The sequence below is a fragment of the Tetrao urogallus genome, assembly GCF_951394365.1.
Source record: "Tetrao urogallus genome assembly, chromosome: 7".
Classification (NCBI taxonomy): Eukaryota; Metazoa; Chordata; class Aves; order Galliformes; family Phasianidae; genus Tetrao; species Tetrao urogallus.
In genome coordinates, this window is record NC_136820.1 from 51,742,998 (window position 1) to 51,760,674 (window position 17,677).

General features: G+C 46.7%; 1 pseudogene across 1 annotated transcript in view; it reads left to right on the forward strand.

Moving 5' to 3' along the window:
- LOC306948542 (ras GTPase-activating-like protein IQGAP1) overlaps nucleotides 1–13,687 on the forward strand; it is a 30,702-nt pseudogene extending 17,015 nt beyond the window's left edge. Inside the window, exons 8-22 of the transcript in view lie at nucleotides 1,194–1,284; nucleotides 2,430–2,597; nucleotides 2,996–3,138; nucleotides 3,475–3,645; nucleotides 4,165–4,248; nucleotides 4,367–4,438; nucleotides 4,545–4,614; nucleotides 5,855–6,059; nucleotides 7,067–7,218; nucleotides 7,698–7,872; nucleotides 8,705–8,871; nucleotides 10,036–10,144; nucleotides 10,242–10,358; nucleotides 12,603–12,835; nucleotides 13,582–13,687. The product of the transcript in view is annotated as a ras GTPase-activating-like protein IQGAP1 (transcript). The remainder of the gene's footprint in view (nucleotides 1–1,193; nucleotides 1,285–2,429; nucleotides 2,598–2,995; nucleotides 3,139–3,474; nucleotides 3,646–4,164; nucleotides 4,249–4,366; nucleotides 4,439–4,544; nucleotides 4,615–5,854; nucleotides 6,060–7,066; nucleotides 7,219–7,697; nucleotides 7,873–8,704; nucleotides 8,872–10,035; nucleotides 10,145–10,241; nucleotides 10,359–12,602; nucleotides 12,836–13,581) is intronic.
- Nucleotides 13,688–17,677: the final 3,990 nt, after the last annotated feature.

A 17,677-nucleotide genomic window follows, 5' to 3' on the forward strand; every position in this document is an offset into this window, starting at 1 on the left:
ACATTTGTATTTACCCCCAGTACATACAGTGCTTTTTGATTTGCTGGTCCAGCAATCTGCAACCCTTTGTGGACGGGACAAGAGCAGCCTGCTGTTGTGTTAGTTAGCCATCAGTTTTTGGTTGCTGCTCCTGTATGTGCATTTCCACTTCCTAAAGTTTCCCTGAACAAGTCCTTGCAGCCTGGTACTGGGAAAGGACTCTTGTTAGTCTATGTTTGTGTCCACCTCGGCGGAACAAAGCTTTTCAGGAAAAGTCCTAGGAGTGCTGGTAGGCAGACACCCAGGTGGCTGTGAGTCGGCAGTGTGCTCGTGCTGCCTGGAAGGCTTCAGTAGAGAGGTGATCCTTCCACTTGGCATTGGTGAGGCTGCTCCTGTACTGTGTCCAGTTCTGCCCTGCCCCCCAAACAGGAGACACGAATGTTCTGGAGATAGGCCAGCGTAGGGCCCCTGAGGTGCCTGAGGGACTGGAACACCTCTCCAGAGAGGAAAGCTGAGGGTGAGGAGACTCTTGAGTCTAGAGATGAGAGGGCTTGGGGGGAATCTGTTCAGTGTATGTGAAAGCTGGAAGTGAGGATGCAGTTGAGGACAAGAGGCATTGAGTACAAACTGGGGTTCAAGAGGTGCCATCTAAACGTCAGGCAGCACTTTACAGTGGAGGGAACTGAGCAGTAGCGGAGGTCGAGCAGAGAGGGACTGGAGTCTTTTCTGTGGAGTTGTTCAGAAGCCATCTGGATCTGGTCTGTCCTGGATAATGTGCTCTCGGTGTCCGTGCTGGAGCAAGGGGATTGTCCCAGATGAGCTCAGAGGTCCCTTTCCATCTTAAATTGTGCCGTGATTTTCTTTTTTGGGCTCCTTGGAAAGGCACGTCCTATTGGCAAATACAGCTTTAGGACTGACCAGTGCAGATTGCTTGGCATTGGGATGTCCTGATGTTTGTTGGAGTGATACCACTGATGGAACTTGTTGGTGGGAGTTCCTTGTCCTGAGAAGAGTTTTGGCCTGGTAATGCTGTAGTTGCTTCTGCTGGTAACAAATGTCCATTATGGCCTTGTGTTGAAATTGATTAGAAAGATACTGGAGTGCTTCCTGTATCCCTTGAGACTGCAATTGCTCAGAGGTGGTGGTTTTGTTTTGCACAACCAGTGACACTCTTCCTCATGCTGCGAATGCTTTCCTCATCATATTCTCTTCAGGACACTCAGGATGAAACAGCTGTGCTTTGGCTCGATGAAACTCAGGATGGGATTCAGAAGGCTAACAGGGACACTGAAGAGTCACAGAGATGTAAGCATTGTGGCAAATACCGTGGTTCAATGCCACTGTCAACCCAATATTCGTCACCAAATGGAAGAATGCGAGCAAGAAATGTACACATGCAAAGGAAATTAGAATACAGGTGTTTGCTTCAGGTAGGTGTAGAAGTTTTTTCTTTCAACAATGAATGTCGCAGCCTTTAAATTTCAATTCTTTACATCTTTTTGGAAGGATATGTCGTTGTTTCAGTTGTGCTTGTGACTGTGTTACGTCCTAGGCAGAGATACCTATTGAATCTCTGTCAAAGTGTTTGACATTAGCAGATAACTGTGTCTGTCTGTGGTTGGGTAGTCAAGCGTGGGGATGTTCATGTGCGCCGTTCTGGTGCATCTTAGCTTTCATTTGTGTTGTACTGTTGCCTTAATTCTATGAAGTATTTCTCAAAGTACTTTTTTTTTTTTTTTGCACTAAGTGCAGATAAAAACACAAATCAGTGCAGTTGGCTGGTGGACTGTGCCACAGAACATTTGGTCAAAAGCAGGATTAAAGTATGCTTCTTTGAGCCAGAATAAGATCTTCAGATACCCTTCTACCTCTGTGTGTGTGAACAGACATTTGCTCAGTGCTGAAAATGACTGTATCTCGTGTTTACTGCATCGGTGAGATACCTGTGGTTGATTTTGTACTGTGTTTGCAACAGCGTTCTGGAGTAGCCCTGGGTTAGCTCTTTCCTCATCTTTTTCTTGTTGATAACCTGTTCTGTGTTCAGGTTGCTATTCTTGCTAGGAACGGTGCAGTCACTGGAAAGGTGCTTTTTGAGTCAGCTGTCTGCTGTACCAGGGCTCTGCAAGAAGAAGCTGCCTTGACTGCAGCTGTTGTCAGAGTACAGCTGAGTGAATGGATAAAAGGTTGTAGAGAAATACTGTCGATAAGTCAGCACCGTAGTAGGACTAAGAGCACACAAAAAAGCGCTGTCAGACACTGCGCCATACACAGATGCACACTGTACTGGAAAGATTGTTGTACACCAAGTTGTCTTTTTTTAACCCGTATTTTTATGCATAAATACAGGAAGGTATTTGTGTACACTCGCACAGTGCCTTGCTCTCTGAAGTTTGTTGTGAGTCACTGAGCTCCTGACTGCCCAGGTAACCTGCCTCCTCCTGTTGTTGAAGTTTCCTTAGGAATTCTGGCTGTGAATGAAGCAGTTGATCACGGAGATACCAGCCCTACCCTGAGTGCCTTGCGCTCACCAGATGTGGGGCTGTGCGGAGTCGCTCCGGAGTGTGCAGAGACATAGCAGCGAGAGTTGGCAGAAGTGGAAAGGAGAACAATGGCAACAGGTGAACCCCAAATAGCTAACTGCTAGTGCAGTAAATTCAAGATGATTGCCTGTAGGATGGAAAGCAGAGGGGGAGAAATGTGAGGAGAAGCCTTGCGTTCTGGGTATCTTGTTAGAATCTCATGTTACAGGAGATTGAGGCTGCCTTGTAAACTGAAGTCTTTGTTAAAGGAAAGAAGAAAAAGGTAGGAAGGAAATGAAAAAGTGAGCAGTGAAATATTCCCCACCTGTAGAATATATTGTGCTTAGGTAGTTGTTGCGGTGGTTCATTGGAATCTGAGGCATTCCTTCTATTGCTTGGAGGAAGGACCCTCTCCATGCATTTCCTTCTTGTAGTATTTGTATGTGAGGCAGCTAGAGACGTGTTTGCCTTCAACATAGCACCATTTCTGCTTTTAGGAGGCAGTGGCAGTGAACGGGTGAAACACTGGGTGAGAGGAGGCTGTCATGATTATCATAACCTGAGGACCAGAGAGGGAGGATGGGATGAGCGGACTGAATTTGTGCAGCATGACACACAGCTGTCACGGGAGGAGATGCAGGTAAAGTACGTGCTCTTTTTCTCTGCAGTTGAAGTTGCCCCTATTTCAGGCCTTATTGCAACTTCAAGAAGTAATGTTTCACCACAGTAGTGACGTTAGCAAGCTTTGTATCTTATTTCCCTGTTCACTGTCTACTTTGCCCGTCAGCACCTCTTTGTGCTGTTGTGGAGAATGTGCACACCTTTATCCCCAGAACAAGACGGTGGTGTTGCTGCTCACCGAAAAGCAACTTGTAAGTTTCTCTTGAGCATAGTACAGAAGCCGCTGTGTAACATGTCATTTTTGCATCTCCCTTTTCTGTTCCTGGCTCTTCTTCCTACCATAACACTAATCTAGAGCACTGTGTCTGGAGTCACGGCAGCGTACGACCGAGAGCAGTTGTGGCTGGCCCAAGAGAACCTGATGGTGAAGCTTCAGGCTTGTTGTTGAGGCTGTCTTGTTTGTCAGGAATTCAACTCCAGAATGAGGTTTTTGAAGAAGCAAGTTCCAGCCATCACTTGCATGCAGGTATGAAATCCCCTAATTCTGTTTGAAACTTGTGCTTGTCAGTTGCTCTCCACATGCACGCTTACTGACTGGTTTTGTTCAACTCAAGCAGTTGCCACGCACAATTATCTTCATTTTGCAAAGTACTGGAAGGCGTTTCCTTCTCCCTGAGAATCACTATGTATGAATTACTTCTCTCCCTCTTCCCATTAGTCCGTGGGTTTGGAGAATTGAAGATGGCATTGAGAATTGTGCAATGGATGGTGCATTTGGTTGTTTAGCTCACCATTTGTTCTCTAGCTGTGTTTTGCCCTTGGTGGGGGGTGCTGCTAAGTCCCTCACCATGACAGCTGGTGGTGGAAGAAATAGTTAAGGCTTCACTGCATACCTCTTGCGGCCTGTCTTGTAAGATGAGCATGTCTCTGTTACATTTTATTCAGCCAAAGGGAAGTGGAAACTGAGCAGCAGAAAGAAGCATAGAACAGTAAATTACTGCTCTTCAATTTGAGAAGTCGCCTTTTTTCTTGTGTGTGTTTTCAGTCCGAGTGGCGTGGCTATAAAGAGAGGAAGGCATATCAAATCCGTTTGGATTACTGACGAGCACACAAGGACCAAGTAGTGAAGGTAGCAAATGCTATGGTTTTTCTGTTTTTTTTTTTTTTTTTTTTTTTGTTAACATTTTTGTTAGCAATATTTGTGGAAAAGACTTTTATCTGAGCTGCTTTGGGATTCTTTATTATAGATTCAGTCACTGACCAGGATGTATCAAGGCAGAATGCGTTACAGAGATCACCTGCAATATTTCCGAGACCACGTAAGAGATTGTGAAATGAATTCAGTATCTGACACTTTTTTTTTTTACTCTGCCCTTAACAAGTTTAAGTGGCTGGTTTTTTTTTTTTTTTTTTTTTCCATTCTAGATAAATGACGTTATAAAAATTCAAGCCTTTATCCGAGGAAACAAAGCAGGAGAAGACTACAAAACCCTCAGTAGGTGTGGCCAAGAGAATAAAGCTAATATGCTTTGAATCTCTATTTGCAGAAAAATGCTGTTAGTGAGATCTGCAACACGAAGACAGCTATGAAAATCAGTTGGGGTGAAGTGGTGCAAAGAGTAGATAGGTAGGTAGGAAGGTGGCTGAAGGAAAAATTCCCTCTGGCTGAGGGAGTGGAATGCGCTGTCAGCAAGTTTGCTGATGACACAAAACTGGGAAGAGTGGCTGACACAGCAAAAGGCTGTGCTGCCTTCCAGCGAGACCTGGAGAGTTGGGTGGGGAGAAACGGAATGAGAAAGAACAAGGGCAGGTGTAGAGTCTTGCATCTGGGCAAGAGCAACCTGAGTACCAGCATAGGTGGGGGGCTGAGCTGTTGGAAAGCAGCGTAGGAGAAAGGGATTGGGGGATCCTGGTGGGCGGTAGGAGGAGCATGAGCCAGCACTGTGCTCTCGTGGCCAAGAGGGCATCCTGGGGTGTATGAGAAAGAGTATGGATAGGAGGTCGCGAGGTTCTCTTTCCCCTCTACTCTGCCCTGATGAGTGGAGCATCTCCCTATGGGGAAAGGCTGAGAAAGCTGGGTCTCTTTAGCTTGGAGGAGACTGAGGGGTGACCTCGTTGATGTTTATAAATGTGTGAATAGTGAGTGTGAGGAGGACGAAGGCAAGCTCTTCTCAGTGACATCCAGTGATAGGACAAGGGGCAATGTGTGCAAGCTGGAGCATAGGAGGTCCCGCATACATAAGAGGAAAAACTTCTTCACGGCAAGGGTAACAGACCACTGGGATGGGCTGCCCAAAGAGGTTGTGGGATCTCCTTTGGAGACATTCAGCAGCTACCTGGACATGTTCCTGTGTGCCCTAATGTAGGTGATCCTGCTCCAGCAGGGGGATTGGACGAGATGATCTTTGGAGGTCCCTTCCAATTCCTGACATTCTGTGATTCTGTGCAAACTTGGTTCACGGTAGTACTTTTGCTGCTGGGAAATAGGAGCGCTGATCTTTGGGGTAAGTTCTGCAAGGTGGACTCCCCGAAGCTGATACTGACTTCATGACAGAAGTCAACGCTATAGGATGATTTATTCCATGCAAGAAGTTCCGGATGCTGTCTGGAGTTATTCAAGCCCATTGGTGTTAATTTGATCCTGGACTGGCTGCTGCTTGACATGCTGTCTGCACAGAGGTAACACGTGCAGTAATTTGTTTCCTGTCCTCTGATGTTTTGTCACTTGTTTTTAGTTACTGCTGAAAACCCAGCTATGGCTGTGGTTCGGGAATTTGTTCACTTGCTCGATCGGACCCAGATTTTCAGGAGGAGCTGGAGCTAACGAAACTGTGTGAGGAAGTTGTGAGCTTGATCCGATCTAATCAACAGCTTGAAAATGACCTCAATCTCATGGACATCAAGATTGGACTGGTAGTGAAGATCAGAATGACACTGCAGGTAGGAAATGCAGTGCTGGGAGACTAGGAGAGTGAATTGAGGCCAGTGGCAGTTAGCATGAGGACCTTCTGAGCCTGGATCTCACTTACTCAGATTCAGTGGGAAATGTTTCCCCCAGAGTTACAGGTTTTCCTCCCAGTAAGTTCCTAACTGTTCCACTTATTACTATGTATCCCTAGAAAGTTAACTGCAGAAGAAACATCAAGACTTGAAGTGTTGTAAAAACAAAGCACCAGAAAAGAACCCACTCGGGACCAAGGGAAAGCAATAGATGGTATGCTTGAAGGCTCTGAGAACTGTTTGTCTGTTCACTTGTGGTTCCATTAGTCATGGACTTGCACACCTTAATTTCTCACGTTTTGTGTGCTGTATCAGAAGGGGGAGGTGATTTCGAAGCAGGAAATGTGCTCAGGCTGCTTGGTGTTGGTTGGCTGATGGAAGCCCCCTCTGTCACTTTGCTGACGATTGATTGCACACAAGAGCAACATTGCTGATACAGCGGTGCCTTTTTCAAATTCAAGCTGAAGTTACAGTCACCTTTTCTTTTGGTCCTGAATAGCGTGGCGCTAGGCTTGACCTTGTGTAAAATCTGAACCATGGCAGCAGTAAAGTTCAGTTCCAAAGGAGGCTCCAGCTCTTGGGCTGATGCTGTCAGCAAAAAGTGTCATCGATATCAGAGCATGTGGAGGCAGTGAGTCAGCAAAATGGAAACAGGGCTTGGGGCTTCAAGCGCAGTTGAGAAAGAAAGGCATTTTCAAGCATCTTCAGAACGCTACCAGCTCTGACAGTAGTCCCTGCTCAAAGCAATTAGTCCTTGTAGGTTCTCAACCAATTCTGGAACGTGGGGACAAGACAGAAATCGCTGCTATAACAGATAATGTTTCACTTCATGATCTCCTGATGTACCTTGACTGCCTTATCCACACAAAAGGAAGTGCTATCGTGCAGCTTTTTCCCATATTGCGTGTTATTTAAATGTGGAATCTGTCCCTCTGTATTCTTTGCAGGTTGTTGTTTCTCATAGCAGAAATCTTAGCAAGAAGAACACAGAACAGCTCTCTGACGCGATGACACTGAACGAGCAAAAGGGAGGTTTGAAAGCTTTGAGCAAAGAGGAGAGGGAAAAGCTGGAAGCCTATCAGCATCTTTTCTACTTGAGGTATGCAGCTTTTCATTCACTCCTCTTGTCATAGATGCTTACGTGTGTTGGAACAGTCTGTACTTATGCTCTGCAGTGTTGAGGCACTGTCTGTCTTTGTGGTGTTGGCTTTTGTGGACACGTGCTGTATGGGAACTGCTGAGTCATGGCCTGAACCTCTGATTGATCACCTGAGGCAAGCAGTGAGTCAGGCAGAGGAGCACAGGTGAAGGCAATGCAGCTGTGCTGCTGGAAGGGGTGCAGCCAGGCTACAGCCCTCCTAGACCTGTTTAAGAGCTGGCTACCAGTGGGGAAGGATCTCTGCTGGAGATCTGCTCTGCTGGAGTTTTGTAAGTGAGCCCAGGATAGGGGTAAGCCTTCTATTTATTCTCCTTTTGTTATCTTAGTCTGCTTTGTCAAACTCTCTTGTTTATTTCATAATTACAACATCTTAATAGTCATTGATTATACACATGCACTAAGTAATTTTTCTTCTTTTTTCAGACTACTCCAACATACTTGGCCAAGCTGCTTTTGCAGATGCCTCAAAAGAAACCCACAGAGTTCATGGATTCAGCCATCTTCACGCTGCATAACTACGCATGCAGTCAGAGAGAGGAATCTCTGCTGTTGCGGCTGTTGCAAACAGCATTGCAGGAAGAGATCAAGTACGTTGTAGCATAGGACACAGCCTTGCTGTTGCCTCAGTTTGGGCCGCTGCTAAAATTGAATCTGTTCTGGTGTGATGTCCCGTGCTCATTTGCTGATAATGCTGAACTGTCCCTGCCTTCTGCTCGTGCTGTTTCACGTTAGTCCTTTCTGTAACCTGGAAGGAGGAGGAACTACCTTTGTTCTTTAGGATTAAAGCCATTTTTCTTTAGCCAATGCTTTGTTGCTCAGGGAGGCACTATTTTTGATCTAATGCAGTGCTTTCCTAAGATTCAGTCTAATCTAAGTTCTCTGCTGTCTAGTAAGAAGGACTTGGAACAGACTACGAGCTTGGGCTTTACAGGCCAGAGTGAAGCTGACGCGAAGGACACTGTTTTCCAAAACTGATGAGGAGGCTGAAAATCAGATGCTGTCTGGTTTGGGTTTTTTACTGGCTGTCAGGCTTAAGGATTCTGGCTGTCTGTTGGCATAATTGAGTGGATTGTCCCTTAGGAGTTTGGTGTTTATGACTTCTGGCTGATAGGGAGCTTCACGACTTGCTAGGAAGACCAAATACATACGATGTTGGAGGCAATCATGCCTTTTTTGATGCTTTTAAGTATGAGGATGGTATGTGCCCCCCAACAGGTAACGTCTAAAAGGTTTGTTTAATTATTATTATCTTTTCTTGGAGTAGTAGTTCAGGAAAGTGCATGCGTATGCTTTATTCTCTGCTGCTGGATTTGCCATAGCGGCATGCTGTGAATGGCTTTAGTTGCTGATTGCTTACTTGTTTAAATACTGAAAGAAAATAGTTCTGCCTGTGTAGAACTCCCTTTGTTTCCTCTGTATTTTTGAGATGCGCTCTTTCAACCGTGGTGCCCATGGTCAGAAGGCACTGAGGCAGATCTTGGCCCCAGTTGTGAAGGAAATAATTGAGGACGAATCGCTCAACGTCAAAACAATTCCAGTGGATATTTGCAAGTCCTGGGTTAACCAGATGGGATCTCAGAATGGTGAGGCCAGGTATGGAAGCTGTTGCTACTGTTTTTTTCTACAAGTTGCTCAGCTGCTTTGCATTGCTCTGTTAATCGTTGCAGACCATCCCTGGATTCATGGTATGCATCTGTCCAATTGATACCAGCTTTTTTCCATCAGCTCGAGATGGCTTTCTTCTGAATGGTATAAAGATCATCTTGTGACAGGGGTGTTGAGACTATTAGAAGTGAATCTCATTAAGAGATAGGCCAAAAAAAAGACCCCAAAGCATTTCTTCTGTGTTAACTCATAGATACAGATACCGTAGATATTCCTCTTCCAAGCCAATCTCTGCCCACAACTCGGGCAGGCTGCCCAAGGAGGCTGTGGATGCCCCATCCCTGGAGGCATTCAAGGCCTGGCTGGATGTGGCTCTGGGCAGCCTGGTCTGGCGGTTGGTGAACCTGCACGCAGCGGGGGGTTGGAACGAGATGAGCATTGTGGTCCTTCTCAACACAGGCCGTGTTCATAGAATCGTAGCAGGCAGCTGTTCCTGTCTGCCCACGAGAAGGTTTCATCCACTTGGTCATCCTGGTTGGCTGGCCTGTAGATCCCCCGCTACGTCATCTGTCCCTGTCCTCCCTTTAATGTGTGTCTATAAACTCCGGATCGGCTCCCATCCGTCCCCAGTCAGAGTTCTGTGTTTCTTCCAGTGCTTGATGTTCACCAGATTTTGAGGCTTCTGTTGTTGGTTGTTTTTGTTTTGTTTTTAACACACTTCAAGGGAAGTGGTGGAAAAGCAATGCTATGAAGTCAAAGACAACTCTCCCAGCGCAGCACGCTGCGTGAGTTACTATGTTAACACTGCAATGTGCAGCTTGTGTTTTCACTGATTTATTTGCGACCTGAGGTACTACTGCGTATCGCAGGTGACCTCCTTGACTCTAGAGAGCGTGTCTGCATGTGGTACAGAAAGATACAGTTTAGAGTTAGCTGGGCCTTTTCTCACAGTGACTGCTGCAGGGACAGCAGAGGACGTGAGAAGTCCTTTACTCTTTCAGTGCTAGCATTCTAATTAAAGTGAACGTGCAGCCTTTTGCAGCCAGGTGAGCGTGGATCTGTTTCTGTGTCAAGCCAAAAATTCTGCCTGGCACTGACAAAAGTATATTAGGCTGAGGAGTGCTCACCTTCACATCTGACTTTTCCAAATAGCAAGTTGCCGTACAATGTTACCCCTGAACAAGCTCTTCATCATGGTGTGGTGAGGACGCACCTGGATGCCTCAATCCGAAATGTGAAGGCAGTGACAGACAATTTCGTTGTCAACGACAACCATCGTTGTTGAGCTGACAAAATGCCGTAAGCCTGGTGTGTCACCGCATTATCCTGCAGCAGTTAATAGTGGGTTCATCCGTGAGGAATTCTCACTTGCCTTTTATTTCCTTCGAAGTTACGGAATGCGTTTCATGGCCAAGGTACTGAAAGACTCCCGGCATGACAAGGTTCCTGATGCTGGCGAGGAGGAGCTTCTGAAGGTAAGGAGCTGAGCAGCTCTGTGAATAGTTGTCTGCCACGCTGTCTGCAGCAGATGCATCTCAGTGTTCTTTGTTGGGTGTACGTGTGCAGAGAAGTTTAAAAGCTGCAGTTTAAGTAGACAGGCTATTTGTTGTTATGGGTATAAAGCACTTTGCACTGTGCTTTGGATTGCTGGGTACATGTTTGTCAAAGGAGACATAATACAGCGTTCAGAAGAAGTCACCCTATTGCTTTTCCTTTTGCTTTTAACATCTTGGGCATTGTGCCCCCGAGGTTTCTTGACTTTGGGATGCTCTTGCTGCTGAATGGTGCACCTTGGTTTTGCTGGTGTTATCTGAGTCAGTTGCTCTTTTTTTAAAGAGACAGTGCCAAGTTAGAAAGGTCCGTGTGCAAAATTCTACTATTCTCACTTCCCTTACAATATTCTAGGGCATTACAGTAGCTGCACCAAAGTATATGGTGTCATTTTTCATGATGTGTGGGCAGTTTTGTATTGTACATCTCCGTACTTTTGGAGAACGAAAAGGATGTTGGTAGTAAATGCTTCCAAATGAGCACAGCATTGTGGCTTTCATTGGAATTGTCCTGGCTTTTGTGATTTTAAAGGTCTTTGTGTCTGTGAGGGCTCTTCTTAATAAAACAAAGAGTGGATTTTTACATTACTTGCCACAGTCTCTTTAAGCTTTTCTGTCCCTGCTTCATTACGAAGTAATTACCAATCTGAATGCCGTTTTCTTCTCTCTTCTGGTTCCGTGCTTTCCCGTTGTGAGGCATGGATTCTTTCTGTGCAGGTGAATTCATTTTTTCCATCTGTAAATTTAGGTGGAAAGCTGCAGTTATTATTAATCCTTGTGGAAACAATGTCACGGTCCATGCCGCGCTCAGAACTGCAGCTGTGTGTGGTGACTGCCTGTAGATGCATTAGGGCCTGAAACTACTCCTACAGTGTACTGTTCTTGTCTTCCTACTTCCAGTTTTACTATTATCAACATGATTTCTCTCACAAATGTGTTTCTTGTGACAGGTAGTGAACGGTTTTGTCTGTTGTGACCATGTGCCGTCATCTGGGATAGGACAGCAAGAGCTGAAACAGCTGTCAAAACCATGACCTCTCTGAAAGCAGTTAATTTCTGGGGCAGCTTAGCAATGGCGAAGCTTATTCTTTCTGTTTTTGCCATTTCTTCACACCTCTGATCTCTCCTGTGCATTCAAATCGCACGTGAAGCAGGAGAAGCCCAGATTCTGTGACTTGGCTCTGCGCAGGTTGATGTGAAACACCAGGAAATACTGAAGTGTATGGCGTGGGACCTTTTGCTGCATGTCAGCGTGCTGGGCCAATGCCTTTTTGTTGTGGGAATTACTGCAGGCACATATCCAATACGGGTTAGAAGAACATGGATGAGCACGTGGATAACGGGATGTCTTTATCTTTGGGGCCTCAGCGTTCATTGCTGCTCACTTAGCTGGGTGAATTGGACTTCTTTTGAAATGTCAAATACCGCTCATCTTCGGTACTTCTGAGTTTCTTACTTCTGGTTTAAATGTTTCTGAGTTCCTCTCAGTTGTGTTTAACTGGGGATCTGTAGCTAAAAATGTTGCTGATTAATCAAAGAGGTATTCTGAGAGAGAGAGAGAAGTGCTCTGGAAAAGGGGCAGAAAGTAGCTGCTGTTTTCTCAGCTCAGCTCCTTGGTTTTCCACGCTGCACCATTTTTGCTTTGTTGGAGATGGTGGTCAATTCTGCACACCTGTGTTAAGAATTAGCTCCTATCCCTTAATGAGACTGCAGTACCAGGTTTCTCTGTAGTGTAGTTGTTCTGCCTTCTGTTAGACTAAGCTTTGTTTAATTCTCAGAGTAACTTTTACGCTTGTATGAGCAATTCTTTGGTAACTTCTAAAAATATATAGACAGGTGGTATTAAAAGTTAAATTTGAAAACCTTTGTGTGTAGGAATATCTGCAGTTGTGTTGTTCTGGAACTGGTAGTGGTCAGTCTTACCGCTTCTATGTTGACAGTTGTGCATTTATTTAGTGTGTGTATGTATGTTACAGTGTGAAACTAAGATTCTTTGGGGCAGCACGTGCTTGCTGATGGCAGCGCAGTAGACCCTGCATCTTGAACGGGGCCCACAGTTCACAGGCAAGTAATTTGTCAGAACTCACTGAGAGTAGTTTCAGTAAGACTCAGTGGAGGTCTGTGCCACTGGTTTTCCACGTGTTTTTTTCTCTCCTCAACTTGTCCTAGATTGTTGGCAACTTACTCTATCACCGCTACGTGAATCCAGCCATGGTTGCACCGGATGCATTTGACATAATGGATCTTTCAGCTGGAGGGCAGCTGACTACAGATCAACGAAGAAACCTTGGTTCTGTTGCAAAGATGCTGCAGCACGCTGCGTCCAGTAAGATGCTCATGGGAGACGGTGCACATCTGAGCATCGTGAAGGAATACTTGTCACAGTCATACCAGAAATTCAGGTAGAAGACTTCAGCTGATTGTGTTGAGGAGTTTGGCAGAGGGCAATGTTGCAAACCAAAAGGAGTGATGAATTTGAAATGTAATAGATTCCATCTCTGTCAAAAAGGAGGTCTGTTGAAAATGAGAGGTTGCCCTTTGGGCTTCCACAATCATTGATAATAATGACATGTAAAATACGTAGCTGGAATTTACCAACTAGATATAGTATATTAATGAGCTGGTCAAAACAATTGGCTTTGCCATACAAGCCTCCAGAGTACAGGCTGTTTTTCTATGTGTTTATTATGATATTCTGGCCATTGAAAACTAGAGTGTGCATGCATTCTTTCCTATATGCACCCTAGTTCTCTGTATGCAAACTAGATGGCACTTTGGATTAAACCAGGCTGGAATTCAGTTGTTTGTATAAGAAGATAACTCTTGAATGAAGAGCTTCTTGATGTCTGTCATCTTTTGTAAGAAAGAAAACTGGAAATGGCTGGGAGTGAGGATTATTCTTGCAGCTGAGACAGAAGGATGGGTGCACAAGGTCATTCAGTCCGTAGACTTGTCCTGCGGATGCTTACAGTGAGCTAATGCCGACATGGCCAGTACCAATAACTGAATCTTCTAGATGGCTTTTGATGTAATAAGCTATAGCTTGTCCAGCTGCAGTATGCTTGGGAACCATGGTTTAAAGAAGAACAGCTGCTGGTATGCTGATTACCTTTTTCTCCTTTTTCTCCTTTTTCTTTCTTTTTTTCAGACACTTTTTTCAGGTTGCTTGTGAGGTTCCTGAATTGCAGGATCAATTCAATATTGATGAATATTCTGGCTTCCTTCCTTGTCTATCCCTTCTGCAGAGCTCATAGCCATCAATCTCAACGCTCCAGTCATGGGAGCAGTCCCACCATGTTTCAGTAACAGCAGCTAGATCATAGTTAGCCTGGTGCACAATGGCTTCCAGTTCCTCCTGCTTGTTGCTCATGCTGCGTGCATTGGTATAGATGCACTTGAGCCGCGTCATTTGCCTCACTCCCAGCTCTAAAATCGTTCCCCTAGGCTCTTCTCTTGTGCGGCCTGTACTGTCCCCTTCCCCCGTCATAATTAGTTTATTGCACAGGAAGAAAAGCTTGATGTCTGTGCCAAGGGAGACGTACACCGCACTTGCGCTGCCTGGACGATTTGGAAACTGGAAATTCTGGGGTGTGCTGAAGCATGCCCTCTCAGGTCAGTCTAAGCATACATAGAGTAGACCTGTGTAACCAAACAGGTAATAGACAGTTAAACCCATTCTGTTGGGAAATACTCTCTCCTTCTAAGTACCTTTGGAACGTGAGTTTCTTCAATTAATTACTCAACTCATTTGCTTTTCCTGAATGATCCTAAGTTCTTTTCTCAGGCTACATCTGCACTCTGTTCAGTCCAAGGAGAATCCCTGCCTGCAGATGCAATGACACAGCATGGCTCACAACCTCATTTTTCATTGCTTACTGTTATGGTAGCTGCCATCCATGTCCACCCTGCGTATTCTTAGAGCTCTTCGGGAGTCCATGGGGCAGACTTATGGTTGAACTAAAGGGAATTTTCTCATATTGCTCTAGCTCCAGATGATTATCCCTAGTATCATTATATTAAAAAAAAAAAAAAAAAAAAGGCGTTTTGAAGTAGTGTGATATATATTCTGTGCCTCAGAATGTGGCACGTTTGGCATGAGAGAGTTTTGAGGCCACGAGGACTGCCCAGACAGCATCAGAAGTGTAAGAGCAGAGAGCTATAGGTGATGCAGCGCTATTCGTGCCACCCGCAGGAAGCGGTAGCTGGAACAAAATATGGCCAGAAGAGTGATCAGATTGCGTTTGGTAAGGAACTATTTCACTAGTTCTAGAACTTTGACAAAATGTATATTCAGGATGATGATCAGCATGCCAGGTGCTGGGACCATGCCGAAAGAGAAATGGTCTGGAAACGTCGGTGCAGTTTGAAATATATCCCCTTCCACAAAGCCCTCAGGTGCATGCTGCAACTGCATCCAAAGCAAGCCAGAGCCCTGTGCTTGTTGTAGCCGGAGCTATCGGTGCCAGGAGTTGCTGCTGTGTTTGCAAGGACGTTGTGTCAGCAGTGTGACGTCAGTGGGGTTGTTTGATGGCAATGAAACAAACAGCTGAATGGTGTACCTCAAGACTAAGAAAAAAGATGGTGGTGGTGACTGTGTGTCTAGGTATAGATAGCTTGATAGAGATATATAGGACTCCAGTGTGGATTTTGCATAGGCCCTGCGCTGCAAGGTACGCTGTTGGGAAGCAATGTCCATCTGCCCGAGGGCAGGAAGGCCCTGCAGAGGGACGGCCTGAGGCCAGCCGTACGAGGCTGCCCAGGAGCAAGCGCTGGGTCCTGCGCTGTGGTCATGGCAACCGCATGGCAGCTTCTGCAGGATTGGGCTGAGGTAGAATTCCAACCGCCCGCTGATTCTAGAATGTTGGGTGCGGTGTTGGAATCTTCTGGTCCTGTGACATGGTCTTGCCTCCCCACCCTGTCGTCATGGCGGAGCAGCCTGGTGGCCCTTAGTGATGTCACAAGCGGCTGGAATGAGGGGAGGAGCAGTGCGTGCTGCGTCCCTTCATTGGAGCGCTTGAGCTCTGCGTGAGTAGCTCGCTTGTTGCCCTTGTGCAGCGACTGAGTGCCTTCGTTTTCACCCCGTCTTGTGCAGCATCTTGTAGGTAAGCTGAGTCAGGGCGTGGGATGGACGGGTGGGCAGTGAGCTGTTGAGAACTGCTGGCTGGTGGAGCTCCTAGCAGCTCACACTGCTTACTCTTGTCCATCGACCGTAACTTTCACCCAGTACCTGCATTCCCTAGCGATCCACAAAGATGGCATTTTTTCCATGGTTTTTCCCCTGTCATCTTTGCTACATTGTGCAAGCTCTCAGACCTGTTCCTTCTCTCTCCTCTACCCGCTCCCTTGGTGCAGCTTTTGCTCGTGGAAGAACAGAGCAAAGTGACAAGAATCAGCTGCGAGTTCAAGACACTTGTCTACCTTGTTCTGATCTCCTGCCAGGTACGTGCCACGCTTTGTCCCCTCACGTGGTTGACCAGCACTGTGTCGCACCATGTTTAGTAACACAGCCTCACCCAGCTTTGATGGGACACTGGTCCCGTGTGGGTTTTTTCCCTTCCCCTCCAGCTCCGCCCTCAGAAGGATGCTGTGTGTGGTGCTGTGACCAGCTGGTCTGAAGGAAACCTAACCCTTAGGCAAAGAGTCCTAGGCCCAGTTTGTGCCGAGCTGCACAGCGTGACCCAAGGTCACAAGCCCGCACGCTTGGGCTGTGTGAGTGTGCCCGGCAGCTGTAGGGAGCACAGCAGAGATGCAAGCAGAGGGAATCCTTGATGTGCGGGGCTGCAGCAGGTGCCGGTGGTGAGGCTGCTGGGAGCCGTGGCCGGGGAGCAGATGCACCTGCAGCAATGATTCCTCTCACTGCCCTGCTGCTGCGCTGTCAGAGCGCCCTGGGCGAATGCATCTGCTGCTTTGTGCCAGTCCCCATCTGCTAGCAGAGGGACAGCCGCTTGGTCAAATGCTGCCTAATGGGCAGTCCCATTTGAACGGAGTGAACAGAGTGGTTGCTTCTAGAGCACCTGCCTGTGCCAGAGGATAGCCAAGGGTAGTTCTCCAGTAGTCTCTCGATACTGTGGTGTGTGTAGAGAGAAAATATGAGCGTGTTTCTCTTCAGTTCCAGCTTGTCGTGCCTGCTGTGATGGGCGTCGCGTGCAGCGAGATCAGCTGTGGGCCTGACATCGCACGGATGGAGGTAGAGTATGGAGCTCTGATTGGTCTTTGTTCCCTGATTTGAGCCAGCAGAGTGAGCCGCAGATGTGCTCTCCTGCTTTTCAAGAGAGAGCGAATCCTTGCGGCTCTATCAGTGTCACTGAAAAGCTGCCTTAAAGCTGCTTTCTTTCCTTGCTGCGGGCATGTTCTTAGCCTTGCCGTTCCTTCTTGTGTGCCCATGATAAGGACCGAGTGCATTTCCTGCAGCTTTCTCTGCTGACATGCTCCTCAGCCTGAAATCCTCCTCGTTTGCCCTCAGCTCCTCACCGTGGCCTGTGCTCTCTGTTTCAGGCTGAGAACAACGGGAAGCCCGTGCTGGTCCGTGAGGAGTCATCTCTTAATATCCCAGCTATTGGTGCTGCCCACGTTATTAAGAGATACGTTGCCCAGGCACCGGGTGAACTCTCCTTGGAGGTAAGCAGTTAAGGGCGTTCCTTGTTGTCATGTACAGAAGAGTATAACATGTGAAGCTATCAGGAATATTCTCAGACACCTTCAGAATGTTTGGTGAGGCGAAGCCCGGAAGATTCAGTTCCAGATTAGACTTGCAGTGGGTTGGATGCAGGGTTGGGTTAGGGTTAGGGTTAGGGTTAGTGTTAGGAGTTCAGCCATCTCTAAACTATGGCTCTATTTGGCATTGGAATCTTCTGATCAAACAGATTCTGGCCAGTATTGTAGCCTGGTGTCTGAGCAACAGCAGACCGGTGTATGGGTGGTGTAGGTCTGTTCAGGAAGCCCTGCTAACTTATGTCTGCAATTTAATCGGAGCTCTTCTGTCCCCTGCTGCTTTTGAGAACCATTTCCTGCAGAACAGCTGTATCCTGTGTGTTGTGTAACGTAGTGACGCTTCTACATCCATGTTCAGTTGCCCGACGGCAAATGCCTGAAGAGCTGCGCTGGTGCAATGGCTCTCAAGCTTGACGATATTGGGCAGTGCAGAAGAGTGCAGTCATTTGAGCTGCGCTTTCCTCCCAGCCGTGCTGAAGCTGGCATTGACGTTGCAATCTCTTGCAGGTGGGAGACCTCGTGTGCGTCATCGA